The sequence below is a fragment of the Bos taurus genome, chromosome 13, assembly GCF_002263795.3.
Source record: "Bos taurus isolate L1 Dominette 01449 registration number 42190680 breed Hereford chromosome 13, ARS-UCD2.0, whole genome shotgun sequence".
Lineage (NCBI taxonomy): Eukaryota > Metazoa > Chordata > Mammalia > Artiodactyla > Bovidae > Bos > Bos taurus.
In genome coordinates, this window is record NC_037340.1 from 21,429,556 (window position 1) to 21,443,169 (window position 13,614).

The 13,614-nt window shown below is 38.2% G+C and overlaps 1 protein-coding gene across 7 annotated transcripts in view; it reads left to right on the forward strand.

Moving 5' to 3' along the window:
- PLXDC2 (plexin domain containing 2) overlaps positions 1–13,614 on the forward strand; it is a 430,201-nt gene that overhangs the window by 117,375 nt on the left and 299,212 nt on the right. For 5 of the 7 annotated variants that reach the window (XM_015473986.3, XM_059892585.1, XM_059892586.1 and 2 more), the window contains one exon: positions 1–13,614. This exon is cut by the window's left edge; it is cut by the window's right edge and continues 27,496 nt beyond it. The exons of the other annotated variants lie outside the window; for them this stretch is intronic. The gene's annotated coding sequence lies outside the window, so the exon portion shown is untranslated. 7 annotated transcript variants of the gene reach the window in all.

Genomic DNA, 13,614 nt, shown 5'->3' on the forward strand with positions numbered 1-13,614 from the left:
CCTGGATTAATAGGGTGTGTTCAGTGTCATCTCAAGGGTCTTATAAGTGAGAGGGTCAGAAGCCTGAGAGACAGATTGGAAGATGCTAATTAGACTTCTGGCTTGGAAGATGAGGAAGGGGGTCATGAGGCAAGAAAGGGAAGTGATGGGACCTGCAGAAGCTGGGTAATGCAGAGAAACAAACAATCCCCAAGAGCTTCCAAGAGGAATGCAGCTCTGGGGAAATCTTAATTTTTAGCCCAGTGGGGCCATTTTGAATTTCTAACCTCCATAACTGTTGATAATAAATTTGTGTTATATTAGCTCCTATGCTATGCTATGCTAAGTCACTTCAGTCGTGTCCGACTCTGTGTGACCCCATAGATGGCAGCCTACCAGGCTCCCCCATCCTTGGGATTCTCCAGGCAAGAACACTGGAGTAGGTTGCCATTTCCTTCTGCAATGCATGAAAGTGAAAAGTCAAAGTGAAGTCGCTCAGTCGTGTCCGACTCTTATCGACCCCATGGATTGCAGCCTAACAGGCTTCTCTGTCCATGGGATTTTCCAAGCAAGAGTACTGGAGTGGGGTGCCATTGCCTTCTCCGATCAGCTCCTAAGTTAATGCTAAATTGTTGCAACAGTAAAAAGCTCATACAGTGTTGTATAGTGCAGTAGTTATGGAAACAGACTCTGAACCCAGACAGCCAGGCTTGAATCCTGACGCCGACACGAGCTTTGTGTCCCTGGGCAAGTTTCTTGAAGTTTTCTGCAACTTGGCTTTCTTCCCCTACTCACTGAAGTTTCTGATAACTAGATAACTGTTTTCTCCAAAAAACATCTTGTGCTTTACTGCTATCATAGTTTGCTAATTTTATGCCCATAATTCTACTTGGGGAAAAAATGTACTTATTTTATTGAATCCTGCACTAATGTTCTGTCCTCCTTAAAAATTTTTGTGATCCCATCAGGCTAATTTATGTCTTTCTCTGTTTTTTTCTTGGTGCAACTCTAACATTTTTATTTTTATCAAGTTGCAAATTTTGTTGTAGTCAGGCATTGTATTTACTTTATTTAAACTCCTTTAAAATATGGACAGATTGTGTTCACATTTGAATCTCCCGTCCCTAAGGATTTGGAAAGTATAATACTTGTTAAAGATGTCCCTAAATCTCTGTGGAATCAGTGAGCAGGTTGCCATTTCCTTCTCCAGGGGATCTTCCCCCACATGGCACTGAGTCCACATCTCCTGCATTGGCAGGCAGATTCTTTATGACTAGGCCACAAGAAAAACCTGAGTCTTATAAAATTAAGGGTTCCATAAGATGTTGTTGGAGGCTATACTACCCATTTTAATAAATAAATAAAATCATGTCCCCAGGAAGGGTTTTAAAATGTTCAAGGATGAAATGGCTAAATAAACTTATTCAAGCAATTCCAGTAAAATGAATTTTTAAGTTCACAACTGACAATTTGTAATACATTTTTTAAATATTAAAATTAGCACCCAGAGGTATCCTTTGCAGGGTTCAAATGCTCAAAGTATTAGTATCAGGGCCTCGAGTAAGGGTGAAAATAGACAGAGACGTGTTCTCTTTCCTCCTGCCCCAGCCCTCTGCTGGTGTCCAGTCTCAAACTCTAATGAAGGGAAAATGGAGAAAATAAACAAGGGTCTTAGCGCAAGCAAGCAGAGGATGGCATTGCAGAATGATTTTCTCTGTGTCTGGAGGACTAGAGAGAACGCAATGCCCTCAATTAAGACTGATTTTGATATTCTATTCTATTTCATACACCGTGACCAATGGTTCCTACATCCACTTTTCCATTTATGGCTGGAAGTTTTCTCTATAAATTATGCTTGATAGTTTCAACAGAAAATTGTGGTTGCAATCAGGAAATTCTGTCCTTGTGTGCTAGTTCAATTAATGCTCTGAGTTCTGGAGAAAGAGACAGCTTAATGTGGATTCCAGCCTTGTCACTTGGGACTTTTGTGGCTTTGAGCCAAGCTTCGCTTGTCCAAACTTCTCTTTTCTTATGCAAAGCTATTAATAATAAAAGAATCTATCTTAAACATAACAGTTATTACTCTTTCAAAAATTCTGCTTTGTATATCTTTTATATTTTAAAGAGTAAAGTGTCATATTATTATTTAATAAATGAGAACACACATACAGTATATACTTAGATAGCAAAGCTAGTTTAATGCACAGAATAGATGCTCCTTTATTCATTTGTGAAGAGCCTGATTTGGGCAGGAGCATTGTCCATGTCAAAATACTAATTCTTTGTGTGTTTGAAGGCTAGTTGAAAATTTGACCTTTAATATTCAAGTGGGAAAAAATTCTGATATGCAGAAATGAAAGAATTAACAGCTATACTGACATGGTCGTTTTTCCAGTGCTGGTCAGAGCATAAGTACCTGAATATCCTCTGGGAGCACATGAGGTTAGATACAGAGAAAAACAATTAATAGGAACAATAAGGGTAAATCAGAGATTCACCTTTAACCTCAGTTGAAATGTGATAAATGAAATTGACGTTTCAGAGTGCTATTAGGGGGCTAAAATAATAGGTGCTCCTGCTCAGCTGTGTCTAACTCTTTTTCATGTCCATGGACTATAACCTGCCAGGCTCCCATGTCCAAAGGATTTCCCAGGCAATAATACTGGACTGGGTTGCCATTTCCTTCTCCAGGGGGTCTTCCTGACCCAGAGACTGAACCTGTGTCTCCTGCATTGGCAGGCGGATTCTTTACCACTGAGCCACCTGGGAAGCCCAAAATAATAGGAATGGTGCTTATGAAAGTGGTTCAGTCGTATCCAACTCTTTGTGACCCCATGGACTATACAGTCCATAGAATTCTCCAGGCCAGAATACTGGAGTGGGTAGCCCTTCCCTTCTTCAGGGGATCTTCCCAGCCCAGGGATTGAACCCAGGTCTCCTGTATTGCAGGTGGATTGTTTACCAGCTTGAGCCACAAAAGAAGCCCATGGTGCTTATATTAGGATGTAAAAAGAATATCATTTCTCAATATAAACTGATTTGTGTGTGACTATCTAATAGAAAATTATAATTTAATTTGATAATGGAGAATTTTCTGTCAGTGGGACTACTTACACATTGGACTACAAAGTAGAAACTTGAAAAAAGAGTAATTAGCATACGTGTGTGTGTATGTGTGTGTATATGTGTCCTGTTGGTCATAACCTAATAACATTTTTTTAGAAAAACTAAGTTGTACAAGACATATTGATGATTTTAACCATATTTAATAGGCAGGCTTATTGTTATAGCCCAACTTTTGGGAACCAAAGTGACTTATTGAAGGACAAACTCTCTTTAATGTGGTATTTTCTCCTCTCTTCATTCCTCCCCTCCTTCTTTTCTAACAAATATTTGTTGAATGCCTCCTATATGTTAGGCAGCGGGGAAGAACAGTGATCAAACAGGCAAAAATTCTTGACCTCATGCAGTTTACTTTGTAAGATAATAAATTAGACAAGTAAGAGACAGATAATAAACAAGACAAATAAGATAAATAGTATGTCAGGGAGTGATATGTCTCTGAAATCAATCTCCCACATCATCTGAACTTTTTCCTCGGATCTTCAAAAGTCATTTTTCCCTAGCCATTTAATCTAAAATTTCCACCCTCTACCCCAAGTACAACTTCTTTCCCATCTCAACATATCAGATTTCTCAACCCTTTTGTCTGGATATTAGTAATATCTTGAATTTAACCTCTTGTCCCCAGATAACTACAATTCTATGCCTCCCTGTGAACAACCTTGGTCTGAAGCTATGGAACTCAATTTTTTGTATTGTCTTTACTTATCCAGATACCCCCAAATAGGAAAATTGGGTTTAACACCATTCTGACATTTTCATTATGAATCTGGAAAATGAAATGGAGTCTCTACTTAAGCTAACGAATAGTTTTGAAAATAATTGAAAACATCTCACAAACCCAAGGTCTAGTTGCTGTGGCATACTCCTAGTAAAGTCTCTATTGGAATACCACACACTAGTGGCTTGTAGAAGATTTTACTATATCCAGACTATAAAATGGTTGCTTCAGTACTGAATATACATGAGTGAATCCTGAATGTAAAATCAGTATATGAACCTGAAACTTGGTTTGGTAGTTTTTAGCCAAACAATCTTGACCCGCACCAGCACCTTGGCTTGTAGATTAATTCATGCTTGTAGTCACCTGGATTCATTAAGAACAAAACCCGCAACTCTGTAACTAGTTCCTTTGAAACATCCCTTTCAGAACAAAGTATTCAGTTTAATTCAGTTCAGTCGCTCAGTCTTGTCTGACTCTTTGTGACCGCATGGACTGCAGCACACCAGGCTTCGCTGACCATCACCAACTTCTGGAGCTTGCTCAAACTCATGTCCATCAAGTCAGTGATGCCATCCAAGCATCTCATCCTCTGTTATCCACTTCTCTTCCTGCCTTCAATCCTTCCCAGCATCAGGGTCTTTTCCAATGAGTCAGTTGTTTGCATCAGGTGGCCAAAGTATTGGAGTTTCAGCTTCAGCATCAGTCCTTCCAATGAATATTCCGGACTGATTTCCTTGAGAATTGACTGATTTGATCTCCTTGTAGTCCAAGGGACTCTGAAAGGTCTACTCCAACACCACAGTTCAAAAGCATCAATTCTTTGGTGCTCAGCTTTTTTTATAGTCCAACTCTCACATCCATACATGACTACTGGAAAAACCATAGCTTTGACTAGACAGACCTTTGTTGGCATAAATATTTGTTGAGAGATTGATTCATTAACAAGACTGTCAATCTTTACAGTAAAATAAGCGTCTTTGTCTGCATGTTACTGTCCTTTTAAAACAAACTCTTTCATGATTCCTTAGAAACTTATGAAACTTACAATGATAACTTCTTATTGTTTGGACTTAAGGAGTTAGTTTACTGAATTTGCTGATGCAGGATATTCTATCCTGCACACAAATGCTTCAGAGGTTATGATTTAAAATATTTACTTAATATTTGTTTTCTACAAATTTAGAAATGACCAAATTTGGCCAATTTTAGTCATATGAGAGATGAGTGGTCATTAATGTTCCTTCTACAGTCTACTGATGTTAAATTGAAATTGAAAAGAAACAAAAACAAGTTCATATCGATTCATCTAATTCAGGGAACTTTGAAGTCCGTACTGAAAGTACTCCAAAAATTGTACTTCCCTGGATTTTTTTCTCCATTAAAATACCCCTAACGAAAGAGGAAGTTGAGGAAGTTTCTGACACTCTTAAGAAATCTGAATATAAGGTCTGACTAATAAGCTAGAAGATTATTAATTATTAATTGACTAATAAGCTTCAAGATTTATATCTTATTTTAAAATTCATGTGATTTTAAATTCATCAATAATATAGATTTTGATATTTTAAAAAATCACACTTTTTTTTTCTGTCTTTGCCAAAATCACACTCTAGGTTGCTGTTATGACTTCAGGTAGCCTCTGCCTCATGGTCAGCTTTTCCAGGCATTGTAGACTTGTCTGTTTGTTATTCTCTTTAGTGTCAGATTCTGACTCAAATAGAAGAATTTCTGAATTACAAATGGACTTATCTAAGAACTCAAGTGTCCAAAAGATCTCTCTTGACCTACTCGAGTACTTAACAGCAGCTGTTATTTAGAAGATACAGTGGATTACATATTAAGTCAGCCTTTCCACCAGCTGACTGGCTGCTATTTCTCAGGAAGTGACACTGATTTTTTATGACCCTCACATAAGTAATGATAGTCAACCTCCTCAATTCATTCAACTTTAATTGAATAAATACAGTGTGGATTCTCCCATAGGATCTCAAAACCAAACCCAAAGTTGTTCACCTAAAATTAAACCTTTGACTGTATGAAACTAATCGGATTTGAAATGCAGGAAGTTCCATTTAGCAGTCAAGACCCCTAGACAATTCCAGACTTAATCAGAGCATTGCCTCCACGGTCGGTTCAGAGAATATACAGGGAAAAATATGTTAAATATATGACATTCTGTTATGGTTGCTTGGGATGAAAGGACCTGCTTGCCTGTGTACCTATTAGAAAAGCAGCAATCTTGGAAATATATTGAACTGTCAGTAAATTCTACAGAGAAATTGGCTAGTTGTCACTTTCTTTAAGTTTCTGAGACATAGGGACATATTTTAAACAGACTAGACCAACTTGTTCTTGTCTGGCCTATTGGCAGTGAGCTTAAAGGCAGGTTTTCTTTTTTTATTTGATTTGGGTGGGGGAGGTTTTAATCTTATCTCTTTTTAGTTGACTTTACATGTATAACACAGAATTCTGTAGTTTCTGTATATTGTTTTAAAATTGAGAACTCCAGATGTTGTGGTCATCATTTTTAGACCTTATTTTATGCTACTAGTTAATTTTGCAATGTAAATTTTCTATAGTATTGGGTTGGCCAAAAAGTTCTACCCAAATGAACTTTTTTGGAAACCCAATATTTGGGGAAAAAGTAAATGATTTTAATAGGAATGATGTATCAAAACTATGTCAAATGCATTATTTATTGAACCGATTTAACACATATTTATTGAGCATCTACTACATGTCAACACGTAATACTAGGCATTTAATATCCTGCAGTAGAATGGACAGTAAGTTTCTGCTTTATGAGGCTTGTGTTCTAGTGGGAGATAGGGGTAAACAAGCAGAGAAGTAAACCAGGTATTATCAAATGTTAAAATGCTCTGAAGGAAATTGACAAGCTTAGGTGTCATAACTGTCATGGGGTGACATGTCATGGGGTGTCGTGGGGTGTCAAACTGCCCATTTCTTAAGGTGGTTAGGAAAGGTGGGAAGAGCATTAGAGCCCAAACCTGACAATATGAAAGTTCCAGCTTTAGCTAGAAAAAGAGGATCTAAGGCAAATAAAGCCTTCTGTACTCTGAAGAGAAATGTCATTGGAGCTTTTATGAATAAGAGGATGAGACTGATCTTAGTTGATATCAAAGCCAGTGTTGAGCTTCTTTAGCACTTTGGAAACCAAGTGGAGCCACTGAAAAATGTCAAGGATGTGAGATGATATTTATAGTTATAGTTTAAATATTTATAGTTTTAAATATTTAGACTGCTGTGTAGACAATGAATTTTAGGGATATAGCAGTGAGAACAGAGACCATTGCAATTGTTGCGGAAGCTCAGGCCCAGGTGATGGTGATGTGGACGAGGGCTGTTGAGTGGGGAGGGGGAGGATTAGAGGCATTTGAGATTTTATCTGGGGGCAGAAGCATTAGAACTTGCTAAAGCATTCCATGTATGTGTTTGTGAGTGTGTTTGTGTGTAGGAGAGAGAATACATACACCCTGGGTAGTTAAGGGTGAAGAGCATGTAGAGAAATGGAGGATGAGGCAGCAGGAGAAATCAAGGAGAACTTCTGTATTTTGGTTTGAACAGTCAAACAGAAGAACAAGTCTATCAAAAATACAATTCTTATTTACAATTTGGAAAAACAGTTCAGACTTACAGCAGGTTGAAAGTGTTGGCATCAAAATGCATTTTTTTGGGTTTGGTTTAAAATAGAAAGATTGGAAGGGGAAAGATAAAATTTCTGTTTCAGAGCCGTCAAGCTTATATATTTCTTGAACACTAAAATTGTTTTCCTTAAAGAGGTTTATAATCACCATGTTTTCAGTGATTGCTAGGAATGATTTAAAATTTTTTCACTATAAATCATCCTTGATATAGAATGAAAAGAAAGTGACCTATTTCTTTTCTTTTAAATGCGACAGTGAATATTCTGTTTCACTAATGAAATGATGTTCTTCCAAGCCTTGGTGATTGTCTTTTAATTTCAAAGAGTCCAGAAAAGAAAGTGACAGCTGTTAACTTTTGGAAGTATGAGAGGGGTGACAGAAGCGTGCATTTAAATCATGTTAAAAGCTTGACTTGAGCTGTTAGAAGTTTAGTAATTTATAGCAAATGATATACAGTGAGCTGAAACTGATGAAAAACCAACAGGATATGTAGGCATTGAAACAGGCAGAGGTTATGCAAATAATAATGTAAAAAAAGCACAATTGACTTAGTTAAGCAAAATATATGGGCTTATCTTTTAAAGCAATTTCTTTGAAGGTACTTAGAAAAAGTAGATCAAGCCTTGCATATTGACTGACTTTCTCTGTCAGCCCCTTTCACACTATTTCCTGAGGACAAAATTTTTACCCTTTATTATTCGCACTAACATTTTGAATGAAAATCTCCTCTAAGCCAATCTTTACCAATAGACAGCTAAAGTAATCATTGTATGTCCCATCTAAAGGAAAAAATCGGGAGAAAGCACCTTGCATTCTATGTCCATTCAGATATTTCACAGGATTTCCATTTCATAGAATGGAATAATTTATTATCTACATCTGATATTTGACTTTTGCTGATCCCTATGTATTCTATCTTATCTATTTAGGCCTTCATTGGAGAGAACAAAAATACAGCTGTAATTCCATTTTCACAGTATAACCTCATTTACTTGAATTTATTTTATTTTTACTTCAATTAAATTAATGTAGAATGACTAGAAAACTATTGCCTGGGAATCCTCAGGTAATTCGCATATTGATATATTGATTTTTCTGAGTTAATAAGCTATTTAATGCAGATTGTTTTCATAGTGAACAAGTAGGCATAAAGGCATAATCTGTTCATATTGAAAGATGGATATAAGTTTGAAAAACATTTTTCTGTCATAACTTAAGCAGTCAGAAAACTCTCAGGATGGTTTTTGGTCTGCTTAAGAGCTAGTCACTTTAGGGATATCTTAAGAGGATGAAATTAAAAGACACTTGCTTCTTGGGAGAAAAGCTATGTCAAACCTAGACAGCATATTAAAAGACAGAGACATCACTTTAGTGACAAAGGTCCATATAGTCAAAACTATGGTTTTCCCAGTAGTCATATACGGATGTGAGAGTTGGACCATAAAGAAGGCTGAGTGCCAAAGAATTGATGCTTTTGAACTGTGGTGCTAGAGAAGACTCTTGAGAGTCTCTTGAATAGCAAGGAGATCCAGCCAGTCAGTCCTAAAGGAAATCAACCCTGATGATTCATTGAAGGACTGATGCTGAAGCTCCAATACTTTGGCCACATGATGTGAAGAGCCAACACGTTGGAAAAGACCCTGATGCTGGGAAAGATTGAAGGTGGGAGGAGAGGGGGATGACAGAGGAAGAGATAGTTGGATGGCATCACCGACTCGCTGGACATGAGTTTGAGCAAACTCTGGGAGATGGTGAAGGATAGGGAAGAGTGGCGTGCTGCAGTCCAAGGGACTGCAAAGAGTTGGACACGACTGAGCAATAGAATGACAACAGCTCCATCCCTGTCCTGTAGACTTCCTTCAGGACACTTCTCCTAAAGTGGATGTGTGAATTATGTTTTAGCTCAAAACTCTCTACCCTAACAAACCCAGTTGGGAGCTACAAGTGGCCTTGTCCATACTAATCTTCTATAATTGTTTCTTGTTCTGTCCTTCCTTGATCTCCTACCAAACTGAACTATAGTTGACCCTTGAACAACACGGGCTTGAACAGCGTGCTTCCACTTGTATGTGGATTTTGTTCAGTAGTGATCAGTGGTTGGTTGAATCCATGGGTTCAGACATGGAGTATGTAGGGACCATGTATAGAGAGGGCCAGCTATAAATTATAGGAGGATTTTCCACTGTGTGGAGGGTTGGTACCTCCAACCCAGCAATGGTCAATGTGCTTCCCCCCTCCCCAAAAACATTCCCTACCCCATCCCCAGGAAATTCATAGATCCTATCCATCTTGCAGTACACACCTTGCTTCTCCCACCACTGGGATCCAAGGTTGTTGTTGTTTAGTCACTAAGTTGTGTCTGACTCTTTTGCAACCCCGTGGAACAACAGACTGGTTCCAAATAGGAAAAGGAGTACGTCAAGGCTGTATATTGTCACCGTGCTTATTTAACTTATATGCAGAGTACTTCATGAGAAACGCTGGGCTGGAAGAAGCACAAGATGGAATCAAGATTGCCAGGAGAAATATCAATAACCTCAGATATACAGATGACACCACCCTTATGGCAGAAAGTGAAGAGGAACTAAAAAGCCTCTTGATGAACATGAAAGAGGAGAGTGAAAAAGTTGACTTAAAGCTCAACATTCAGAAAACTAAGATCATGGCATCTGGTCCCATCACTTCATGGGAAATAGATGGGGAAACAGTGGAAACAATGTCAGACTTTATTTTGGGGGGCTCCAAAATCACTGCAGATGGTGATTGCAGCCATGAAAGTAAAAGACGCTTACTCCTTGGAAGGAAAGTTATGACCAACCTAGATAGCATATTCAAAAGCAGAGACATTACTTTGCCAACAAAGGTTCGTCTAGTCAAGGCTATGGTTTTTCCGGTGGTCATGTATGGATGTGAGAGTTGGACTGTGAAGAAAGCTGATCGCTAAAGAATTGATGCTTTTGAACTGTGGTATTGGAGAAGACTCTTGAGAGTTCCTTGGACTGCAAGGAGATCCAACCAGTCCATTCTAAAGGAGATCAGTCCTGGGTGTTCATTGGAAGGACTGATGCTAAAGCTGAAGCTCCAATACTTTGGCCACCTCATGCGAAGAGTTGACTCATTGGAAAGGAGTCTGATGCTGGGAGGGATTGGGGGCAGGAGCAGAAGGGGACGACAGAGGATGAGATGGCTGGATGGCATCACAGACTCGATGGACATGAGTTTGAGTAAACTCTGGGGGTTAGTGATGGACAGGGAGGCCCGGCGTGCTGCAATTCATGGGGTCACAAAGAGTCAGACATGACTGAGTGACTGAACTGAACTGAACTGAAAATAGAGGACTTCATGCAATGGAGAAACAGTGGATTCTGATAAAGGGAATTGGGAAATTTACTTGCCCAAGATGCAGAAAGATGACTATCTGGCTGTTCTTAAGAGCATTCGCTGCTCCTGTTTGCACATAAAATCAATAGATAGTTTGGTAAGCTATGCTTTCAGGTGATTAAATTAAAGTAGCCCATCAGCAGTTCCTAGGTCCCTTCTGTCTTAAAGGACTTGATGAATCCTCCATGAAGTCTCAAAAACAAAACCAGCTGAAACAAAAATGCATTCTGCATGGTTTCTGCTTGCACTCCATTATATGCCACTCAGTCTTCCTGATATGAATGTATTCTTCAATTTAAGTATCCTTCAGCAGTTTTCTTCTTGACTTTTCTGTCTTCCGTGCTCAGTAATGAACTATTTTCTGCTGTGGAAATGCCCTCTCTCTAACAAGGCCAAGTCACATTGCTATGAAAGGGTAAAAGTTTGCTTCTTTCTCTCCATCACACTTCTTTGAAAGATAAATGGAGTGTGTAGGTCTCCTGGGTTGTCTTTCAAACCCAGAATTTATTCTAAGGATATTTTGATAACAGAACTCACAGTACATACTCGAGGAAAGTGTACATTTGAGGAATACTCAAAACCCAGGGACTCTACAGTCATGAAAATGATAAAAAGATTTATCATAGGATACCTAAGGAAAGCAGCACATGTGTGGTACAAGTGGTGGCACTCCCGGGTAATGGCAAGATTCTGTCTCATATAGCACATTTTGAGGATATCTCGATCAACATGGGCTTCCCAGGTGGCATTAGTGTAAAGAACCTGCCTGCTAATGCAGGAGACAGAGGAGATGTAGGTTCAATCCCTGGGTCGGGAAGATCCCCTGAAGGAGGGCATGGCAACCCACTCCAGTACTCTAGCCTGCAGAATCTCATAGACAGAGGAGCCTAGCAGGCTATAGTCCATGGAGTCGCAAAGAGTCAGACAGGACTGAAGCGACTTAGCATGCACATGTACAGACTGACGTATGATTCCATTAGAAGTCAGATTTTTGTTAAAAGTTTACAGTTATCCCTATTTTATAGTATAAATACTGAAAACTTCAGAAATATTAGCAATTAAGAAGGGCTTCTGGGAACCTCTATTTAATTAAAGAGTAATTTTAGATACCTACTCTTTGGACACTTGTATAATTTGTAAAATGTCAACGTAAATGTGTCTCATTTCTTACAAAGCAACTCAATTTGTGAAAATGAACAATTTGGAAATTTTACAAGTTGTGACAAAGATATATATGCTTACTGAAAAACTGGGACTTAAGGAGTTTGCAAGCCAGCTCACACCAATTTAGTTCTATCTCTAATTCCAGTCTTCAAACTAGGACAGTGTGGAAATTAATTTTAGAGCAGATAGAGTATTCTGCTGATGTGTGTCACATTTTAAAAGGCATATTGATCTCTTTCCAGTTTCTTTTGTGGACTATAGACATGGGAAATGCTCACCGTGAGAATATGAAATATAGAAAGTTTGACACACAAATAAAAAGAGTTGTGTATTTGATACACAGTGTTAGCGACTTTAATATTTTCATACACAAATTTCCAGCAGCTTTTCATTCTTACGTACATTTAGATTACATGTATATAATATTACAAGAAACTTGCATCAATTGCATAAGTTTTTGATTCAATAATATGCTGAAAGTATCATCTTTCATGTTAGCACATGGAATTATCTACCTCTCTTATGGCCGCATAGTTTTGCATGAAGTTACTGCATCATAATATATGTAACCAAGCTCCTGATGATGGCCATCGTGATGTTTCCCAATTTTTGATTTGAGTGACACTGAAGTGAAGTTTCTTTCACACTTGTCTTTGTGCCCTTATCTGACTGGTTCTTCAGGAAAATTTCTACATATGACCTTGGTGGAGCAAGGGCTGCTGCTGCTAAGTCGCTTCAGTCGTGTCCGACTCTGTGCGACCCCATAGACGGAAGCCCACCAGGCTCCCCCGTCCCTGGGATTCTCCAGGCAAGAACACTGGAGTGGGTTGCCATTTCCTTCTCCAATGCATGAAAGTGAAAAGTGAAAGTGAAGTTGCTAAGTGTCCAACTCTTTGTGATATTAATACATGTTGCCAAATTGTCTTCAGAAAAGTTGTGCCTGTTTATATTCTGTTTTCATAGTCCCTAGCAATACAAATCTAATTTTTGCAAATCTAGTTATTGGGACAATAGGTTTATTTTTTCATGTTCAAGTTATATACAATATTGGTACCTATTTTTATATTGGGTGATACCAGAAAGACTAGCAGATATGCATACTGTTTTCTCATTGTGATTTCCTGGTGATCAAATATTTAGACTGTTCCTTTGAACTTATCTGACTTAGATCAGCATGTTCTTGTAAATTCAGCTCTTAACTAGAGACTTAACTTGTTTGTCTTTAGATCTAATATCTTCTTGGGTTGACACATGTTCCTAAATGAAAATTATTTTTCTATGTACATTTGCGGCTATTTCATATGAGAAAGACCATATGAACTTAATCATCTATTTCTTTACTATCTCAGACTATAATCAAGCTTGATTTTATAGTGATAAGATTCCTGTTGTACAATTACTATATAAGAGAGACACAAATGACTAATTTCATGACTTTGTTTATACTTACACTGTTGTGGAAAGTAAATGTTTGACCCTTTTCTGAACCAAGATAAAGTTCTGGGTCACTCTTTATGTGCTTGATTCAATAACTGATAAAACCTACAGATCTAAAACAAATCATTGTAACCTATTAGC